This window comes from Lathyrus oleraceus, chromosome 3 (assembly GCF_024323335.1).
Source record: "Lathyrus oleraceus cultivar Zhongwan6 chromosome 3, CAAS_Psat_ZW6_1.0, whole genome shotgun sequence".
In the NCBI taxonomy this organism is placed as follows: domain Eukaryota; kingdom Viridiplantae; phylum Streptophyta; class Magnoliopsida; order Fabales; family Fabaceae; genus Lathyrus; species Lathyrus oleraceus.
Genome location: NC_066581.1, coordinates 427,889,635 through 427,899,573, shown reverse-complemented (window position 1 = coordinate 427,899,573; position 9,939 = coordinate 427,889,635).

Sequence of the window (9,939 nt, the reverse complement as noted above, 5' to 3'; positions counted from 1 at the left end):
CTAAATTGTCACTTATTGAAATTACATTATGAACCAATCGTCCATTGGAAAGGGACTTAGTTGGTGGGACATACTTCTTCCAATTCATTACAAAAAGAGTTTTGGTGGAGTGAGGTAGTACATAATTAGAGTAGGTTCACCTTGTTCTACAATAGGAGAATGAGAGAGGGAGCCTAAAGGCATAAACTCTACTAAAGTGGCAGGGTAGATAAACTTTTGAGATCACCTTCCCGGGATTACCAACAGTTATGCTACAATGAGTAAGCATAGCTAAAATATCTATGTCGGGGTTAGATGTAGTCATTATATTCATGTACTAAATAGGCCATGGTTTTCTATGTAATTCTACTCATGCTTTAATATGTTGACTCTTTAATCTTAACGCTTGTTTTAGCTTTGCTGCCTAAAATTCATTTACACGGTGTGACCTGACATTGAAAGGTGCTTGTCATTACTAGAAACAAGATAATCATTTATTAGATACTAGTTCCTAGAGATAGGATTAGGTTTAATATCCAAATGTACTATGGTACGGATTGGTGTGGAGTCTTGCTGCTTTATAATTGTTTGAACTTAATGCTCTCTGTTGGTTAATAGTCGGATTTATCGAATATTGGGTAATGCACCGATCTCATGACGTTGATATTAAAATGGGATAAGAATGAGAGAAATAAGTGGTAATATTAATAGTTGTGTAGAGGAGCATATTAATGACCTATGAATGTGCATGGTAAATACGTAATGTTGAAATCTATCCCTAGCAAGTTTTCTTACTATTGAAACTAAAATTTCCATTCCCTTCTGATTTTTTTATGTCGTTTAGTTTCACGCATCACAAAAAATATACATCCCTTCTTTAGTAAGATCTTAAAAACTATTGATCGGTATTTGAAACCACCAGTCTTTGTGGATACGATAATTGTAAAACTTACATTTGTTTCTCAGCGGACAAAAGGGTATTATTGCTGGGACTGGTGCTACTTTTATTGATATAGCATTTTTATAATTATTTTAAGTATTGTTTATGTCTTAATAGTTGTATATTTTTATTATAAATACTATCCAATTAACATTTAGAATCATTTCTATTTTTAGTAGTTTATGAGAGGTAAGGTTCGTGTAGAACAATTGTTATTCGATCCCAAAATCGAACGAACTATATGCAGAAACCTCAATAAAAACAGGAAAAAGAAACAAAGATCCAAAGGGTTAGATCTAGAAAAGTCTTCTATCTCAAAACAAAGAATCACGACTAAAGTCGACAACAACACCAACAATAATGGAAACAACGATTGTGGCACTACATGACACAATAGTCCTAGACGTCTAGCTCATCTCGCTAGAATGAAAAGGAATGTACAATAAAGTGAAATGAAAATGAGATTATTGCAAATTTTGTATGCTAATCTTTTTGCAAGTTTAGATTATGAAGACCCATACACGTACCTCACAAAATTCTGCGAAATTGTTGGTACGCTAGAAGCTCCAAAAATGATGAAGAAATGGTGTTCCTACGATTGTTTCCACACTCTCTAATTAACAAATAAAGTTGTGGTATCTAGATCAACCCACATCGACGATGAAAAACTATAACTTGTTGGAGGAAAAATTCTTAACCAATTCTTTCCTCACAAAAAGTTCATGGAAGCTAAGACAACCATCATAGTGTTTTCCCAAGGCGTAGTGGAAACTCTCTGTGAAGCATTGGAATGATACAAGTCCATGTTGAGAAGATGTACAAACCACTATTTTGACAAACTCGTGCATATGCACATCTTTAAGGAATGCACTTCAACAACAACCAAAGTTGTTCGTAGATGCTACTGATGGGGGCTCCCTTGTGTACAAATGTGAAAAAGATGCAATAGAAATCATTAAATGAATGACACTTATTGATTATCAAGGATAACAAACAAAAATCCTTCCTAAAGAAAGAACAGTGTCAAACAAGTGAACATCAATTATGCCATTTTTTTCTCAAAACAAGTTGTTAACTCAGAAGGTGAGTGAACTAACCAAAAAAATGTCAAAGATGCCACAATAACTGAAAGAAATGCGTGAAGTATCCCTCATAAAGGCATTTTGCATTTTGTGAACTCTGCAACAGAGACCATCCAACTGAATTTTTCCCCTACTAATGAGTAAGAAAACTATGTAGGCAACCAAAGGCATGGGTAATACCATAATAAAAGCTTCCAATGAAACAATAATGTTGATCAAGGATAGAGATTCGAGGTTAGTCCATCTGATAGATAACATTTTCACCATTACTCACAAGCGCCTCTGCAACATGACAGAATAATAAAGTTGGAGGATACACCCAATCAATTCAAGCAAGTGTATATGGCTAATCACAAAAATACTGAAGCCTCCATTAAAATCCTTGAAATACATGTGGTCAGTTAGCCAAACATTTCTCAGATCTTCCAAGTAAAACATTCAGTTTAAACACAATGAATATTCTAAAGGATCACTATAGTGTTGTTCTTGTGGATGATAAACTAGTTGTCAAAGCCAAGGAAGAAACACCAGGAGGAGGAAAGAAGTACCAGAGGAAGAAGGATTGCAAGATGAAGCCTATAGAGAGAATGAGAATGACCTACCCAAGAAGGAAGTTGACCTTGGAGTAGTTATATTAATTGTATCCATAGGTATATCAAGATTGAAAATGCATTTATTAAATTAGGTGTAAGTGTTAATATTATACCACTATTAGTGGTAGAAAGGATTGGGTGTCTGCAAATAAAGCTACTTGTTTCAACATTATAGATGGTGGATAAAACATGTACGACACCAGTGGGAACAATAAAAAAATGTACTGATATTGTTAATGCATTTGGATTGTCTTATTTTTATAGGAAAAATGGAAAGAAAGATATTTCGAAAGTTGTTGAGCACATATTGGCTCATTTGGTTATGAGTTTGATAACAAAGGTTATTACAAGATTTAGTTCAGTTTTGTTCAGTATAAGATTTTGCTAAAGTTTCTTTGAAAGGAAGATTTGAGTGGCAAATTGTGTAAGCAACTTGTTAAGAAAGATGTCTTAACCATTTTGTGTGACATGTTGGTTAATGATGGAAATTTTCTTGATGTCTTGCTCATGTATGGGCCTATAAGAAGCCATCCTCTCAAGGTTCCTAGGCATGAATCTAATGCTTTAAAGGAAATAACTATTGCATCAACTATTAGTGATGTTATTCTAGAAATTTAGGATGAAAAATGGTAGGAAAAAACTTACACCTAGTGTTACTCATGTCAAGCTCTCTAAAGATAAACAAGAAGTATGGTATATTGTTGTTAGAAGTAGTTATGCTCAACTGTTGTGGAGTAACCAAATTTTCAAATATGTGACTTAGGATGTCATGAAATTATACTATGATAACCAGATAATGTGCTTAAATTTTAAAAAAGACCACATTTTTTATTTTTGCTTTCGTGCTTCAAGTTAACCTCTAAATCTGCAATTTCCACTGCAAAGTTCTAGAATCAATCTGAAAGCATGATAGGGACAAGGAAATAGTTGAATAATTATAGCACTCCAAAAAATACATCAAAGAAATGGCATCAAAAAGATGTTGTATTTAAGAAATCTTATGGAGTTCATATGAAAGGCGTGGCGATTAGAGGAAAGGCCGACGGGAAGTTCAAAGGTGTTTCTTCACTCGTCGAACCTAAGGATGCTCAAGGTAAAACCTTTAGAACATTCATATTGCGTGATAATATTATTATTAATGTGACAGAAAACATGTGTGACATGTTAGAGACTGAGTTTCCAACTCAGAATAAGGATGTGCAAGTTGCCCTTGTTAATTCCAAAGTAAATGGTGTTGTGATTAAGGTGAGTAACAAAATTGATGATAATGTTGATAATTTTGTTTCTCTCATTGATAATAATGAAGTTCATGCTAAGTCTTCTACTATCAATAAGGATGATTTTGTCAGTGAAGCTGTTAATTACAACGAGGTTATCAGTGATGATTTTACTGATGATATTTTTATTATTAACGAATTTCCCAAAAAAGGAAAGAAAAAAATGACTACTCCGAGCAGTGCAGAGCATGATGTCGAGGAACTTTTCACCCACATATTGCATGACATTGTTGATAATATGAATATTAATTAGTATTATGTAAAGGGTGTTTCTGTAGGTCTTGTTAAAATGCTAAGTCTACAATCAACTGCAATCTGATGTTGCATCATTGGTTTTCTCTACCAGGCAGGAACTCACATGGTCTTGGAATATGGAGAATAGTATCTTTATAAACTTTTTAAACATGTTGAGTCTCATGTGATGTGCTAGCTCGTGTGGTAGCTTATCCGTAAGTGCACAGGCTTTATCAAAGTAATACAAAATATGTTGAACCCACATAGACTTTTAGTCAACTTAACCGCTATATACTATCGCTATGTAAATTTAAGGCAGGTGGATTTTTGTTTAAAAAGGGGAATATAATTAAAGCTTGTTTCTGAAAACAATTAAAAGTGAGACCGAAATGTAATTTCTAATCACTCCTCTAGGACTCAATAAATCTTTGGCGTATATTTTGGTTTTTAAAATATTTTTTTGGAAGAAATTATTAACTTAAAAATATTGCTCCTTTTCGCACAACTCGTGTTATGTTTCAAAACCGTAAAAGTTAGACCAATTTTTACTTTCGGGTGATTGGTATCACTCTGTCATGTTATTGACCAGTACCTGAGTGTTTTTGCTTTCGCGTAAAATATTTTGACTTTTAAAAACTAAAAAGCATGACTGAAAAAATAAAGTAATATTGAAGTTATACGCCAATTTAATTTACTGGGTCCCGTCGGAACGACAGTCCTCACATCCAGACTTTAGGAGTTTTAACCGATCATAATTGAAACAAAACTCATATTATTATTATTATTATTATTATTATTATTATTATTATTATTATTATTATTATTATTATTATTACTATTATTATTATTATGCGTGCAAAATAGAAACATGGATTTGATAAATTGATGTTTATTCAAGGTAGTACTACAAACTAACATGTAATATATATATATATATATATATATATATATATATATATATATATATATATATATATATATATATATATATATATATATATATATATATATATATATATATATATATATATATATATATATAAGTGATACTACCAAGTGATGATGCTAGGTGAAACTTAGAGACAAAAATAGTAACAATTGGAAAGGATTAATTAATTAAAGACAGAAAACAATATTAAAACTTGAAGTAAATAAGTGCAGGAAATTTAAGAAGAAAATACTTATGGGAGATAAATGCAGTGCAGGAAATTAAAGCGAAAAAATTTGAACAAAAATATGCTGGAATTGAATTGACGAAAATTGTTAAAAAATAATTGATTCAAGTACAATCTTAAAACTCTGAAAACTATGGTGTACTAACTATCCGGAATGAACAATTAAGCACTTTTACAAACTGAATTTTTCTGCCTACTTAACACTAGGAAACTTGGATGTCAAAAACCTAGAAAATACACCTATATATAATGTTGTAAATGCTGAAGTGATGAAGAATTCGTGTAGAAATAAGTTGAGAAAAAGGTGGGTGAGTGGCAGAAACTCAGTCATGCAGCTGCTAAAACTTTTGGCACGAAGTCCATGACGTTCGTCATGGCCTTACGACGTTTTCCATGAGTTCAATGTGGGTATGTCGCAAGTGAGAGGGTTATGGAGAGCGCCATGCCCCTATGGCGAACGCCACATGCTGAAAACGCCACCTCTTGAAATGATTCATGCTTATGTGCTTTTTTCTCCATTTTTGGGCCAATTTTGCTTCACTTTATCTCATGCCAGCTCCAAATGAGAAATCTCTATAACATAATCAAAACACCAACATAACACTTCATACAAACATAAAATGGATGTAAAAATGTATAATAATGCATGTGTATCGAGTCGTAAAATGCTATAGATTTCAGTGTTATCAAACTCCCCTATACTTAAGGCTTTGCTTGTCCTCAAGTAATGCTACTACACATATGAAAAAGCTTTTGAAAACTGCAACATCTAATGTCAAGACTTATGAAAAACAATTGTATTCAAATATTCATATTGAGCCACAAAATCTACTTCTGTTAAGATTGTATTGATAGGTACTAACTCGTACACTAAGGATATCATAAGAACACAAATCCATAATTATGCAGTCATAAGCTTTCCTCTTATCCAAACCAATCTGATTCGTATTTTTATAATCAAGCCTAACTTACTCATCCTATTTTTTGTTCTGTTTCATTCTAGTACAATCATATTAAGCTCTTTATCCTTTGATACTCATAGCAAGATAATCTGTTAGTGACTATGATCTCATCGTTTTTTTTTCTTTTTTTCTTTTTCTGTCACCTTTTCTCAAATACTAACAACTAAAGAGGTTTGAACCATTAGGTTAAATTATTGGGTGAGGGTCACCTAACTTAGAAGGAACACTCATTTTCATTCATTTTTCTTTCCTTTTCTCTTTTAAGCCTAAGATCATACACTTATTTGCATCGACTTCTTACATAGTGTGTGTGTAGGCTAGTGCTGACTGATAAATAAACTACTTAAGGACTATTAAAGGATAATAATTCAAGGCTACAATATAATAAGTACTCAAATCAGCTTCCATATTTAGGATACTTAAGGTGTTAAAACGCTATCGATTTTGAAAGGTTTTTCCAAGTCTATACAATCTAACCTCAATTTCATTTGTAGACTAATAATTTATAATCATGCAATGATTTTCAAATTCAATTTTTTTGTTATGGCTCAAGAAAATGGGAGGATTAATAAATAGCAAGAAACCACGCATAAAGACTCGACAACACATGCATTGACTCTACTAACAATAATTAATAAAAATGCAAAGTCCTAATAAAATTGAAAAAAAATGATAAATCTAACTAAAAAGCAATAAAATTCAAAATCAATAAATCCCCCCCCCCCCCCCCCCCCCCACACACACACACACATAAACCAAACATTATCCTCAATTTTTTGACAAAAGTTGGAAAAGGAAGAAAGAACCTGGGATGAGGTGGGGAAATTTCAATGCCAGACACGACCTCGGCCTTGTGGTTCCAACTACCTCGTCCATCATGCCTACCTCGACCATATCATCCACGCCCATGTCTGCCATCCATCAAGAGCTGCAAGTTAGTCAGTCGCTCAACTAGAGCATTCAACTGGTTGTTACGGTGATCTTCAGCCGCTTGGGAAAACCGAAGGTGCTCTAGCATCTCTTGGTGGCGGTGTTTCACAGCGTTCTAAAAGGTTTCCTACAACTGGGCATGCTCTACCATGGTGGTCTGTGATATCCGAATCTGCTGAATGTTACCAGCCATGGTGTTCTGTTATGCTCTCATATGACACACACATCCTAAAAGTGAGGCATGGGTAGCCTATATCAGCTGCACATTATCCGTCATATCCACCCTAAAAGCTTACACATGACCCATCTTCTCCATCATGGTTGTTTATTGTGTTTGAATTTCATTCATATGATATGTCATATCTATCTATTTTTGATGCATGGGATAAATCAGGTTGTCCCTATCAGCATCCATAACACTCCGGACACGTATGTCACTAAGTATGTCATTAAGTGAAACATGTGCGACTCCGGAAGAAGTACATGAAAAATGGTTAGAAAAATGTATGGTGTGTGTAGGTGAAGTAGGAATATATGGGGAGTGGTGTGGTGGAGGCTCATGTATAGGAGAGGCTCGCTCTCTCTGGTCAAACTCATCATCGGTGGCACCATCAGCAACGACATTCTTAGGAATGTCCATGGGCACCGACATCCAGGTTATAAATCCAATTGGCCCTCACCTGCACATCGATGCGGTTTGGGAAAGGTAAAGTAATACTAGAACCTCTTTGTTTCCTATCATCAAAGAATATCTCCCATCTCTCATATTCTTAATTAACCGCATATGGAGGAATGCGTCTATATCAAGGGAAAGTATGGGTAATGGGTCTAGCGTAGAAAGCTCCCTGTCTAAGCCTATGGCGCGAGCTATTGAGGTAATCACTCCTCCAAATGAAATGAGCCCCTTCTTTGCGGTGCAAACCGCTTGTATGTGGGCCAACATGAACGGGGATGAATTAACATGTGTATGCTAAAAAACATAATGCATGTAAAATAGCTCATTAGCATTAATTCTACTTTTATTATCCCGGCCAAAAATAGTGCATGCCAAAATTGGCGAAAATAGTGTATGGCCGGGTTATGGACTTGAGTCGCATTGTTGCCCTTAAAACTATTAGACCGATTTCTGGTTAATTTTTCCCAAAATGGACCAACTTCATGCACCAAATCAGTATCTAAAGGTGTTTCACTAATAACACCCTATTCGTGTGGAAATTGTAACATGTCAGACATTTGATCAAGGTTAAATTTATATTCTATGTTAAACATGCAGAATTTGACAATGCTTACTATGCTAGCAGTATAACTCTGTATGGTGTAAACTAGAGAGCTAAAAAACTCTAAAGTTAATCTAACATAAGTAGGACCTATTCATGCATAAAAATGTGTTAAACTAAATCTATCTAGCATCCAATACACATTGTCATACAATCCTAAACTACGCAAACAAGAATCATCTGCATACTGTAAGACCCCAATTTTGACCCTAAGATCCCTCATGTTATCTCATCATTTTGCTTTAGCTTTGGGATCACACGTTGGTATCCTCTTCACCCCTCATTCATTAGGTTTTCATTGGGAGAGAGCACCAAGCATATTTGATTGTATCATACTTTGTTTTTCTTTGTTTACTAACCAAAATACCAAAAATATGTCTAGTGTAGCTTTGTTTCTTTTATAGGTAGTGTGTGTATCCACTTATGCCTCATCAAGCTCACGTCTAGGGTTTGAGACACTCAATGCAAGGAGTCAATCAAAGGAAGGTCCATAATTGGTTATAAGTATCATATATGGATCCCCATGTTCTTTATTTGTTATTTTTATCAATAATTCATCAAGAGTTTGAAGTTTGTTTGCCTTGGAAGCCCTAATTCATCCGGGTATCTTGTGTGACTTCCTCAACAAGTTTCTTCAAAAATTGGTCAAATATTTCAAGGGATACTTCATTATACCTCATATCAAGCATATATTATCCTCCATGATCCCCCAAAGAGCAAAATAACTTCAAGTTTGCAAGTTGGTTCAAAGAGGTTGACCAGAGAAAGTCAACTAGTCAAAACTAGGGTACCCTAGACCCTATCTCCTACAATGTTTGTAATATGAAAATGATTTAAAGAGAAAATTTATTCTTTATGATTTTCTAAACAACTTTCATGTTGACATCATGAGCTATTTTTTCTTGGAAAGTCATTTTTTATGGTGAAAGCTTATAGGTCATTTTGTTTGTGCTCTAGTTAGGAGGTCAACTTCCAAGAACCATAACTTTCTCAATTTTTATCATATGAAGGTTGTAACACCTCAAAATTTGCCCTCCTCTCTTGGGACTAGCATTATCATGTTGCATATCATTTTTAGGTCATTAGGCATTGCATATTGCATATCATGTGGTTACATTGTGCAAGCTATCTTCCCAAGTCTTGATCAGAAGATGAGGAAGTCAAAGTGCAAGCCTAGGGTTTATTGACTGATCACGGGCCATCTGAGGATTGGGCTGTAAATTAGGGTTTCATGGTTCTCAAGGGATGTTGGTCTTCATCTTGATTGAAGTGATACATCATCATCATCAGGGTTGGATTTCATCAAGTGATTGAAGCAGATTCCTTGAGATTAGGGTTTTGACCACTGGTCAACCCTAATCAGTTGCATTAGGCCAGTCAGGGCATAATCAGGAGATGGGGCTTATGATGGTTATGGGGTTCATTATATGATTATATTGAGCTTATTGAGGCTAGGGTTTCACCCTTGAGCCATTTCATCGGGAGATTGG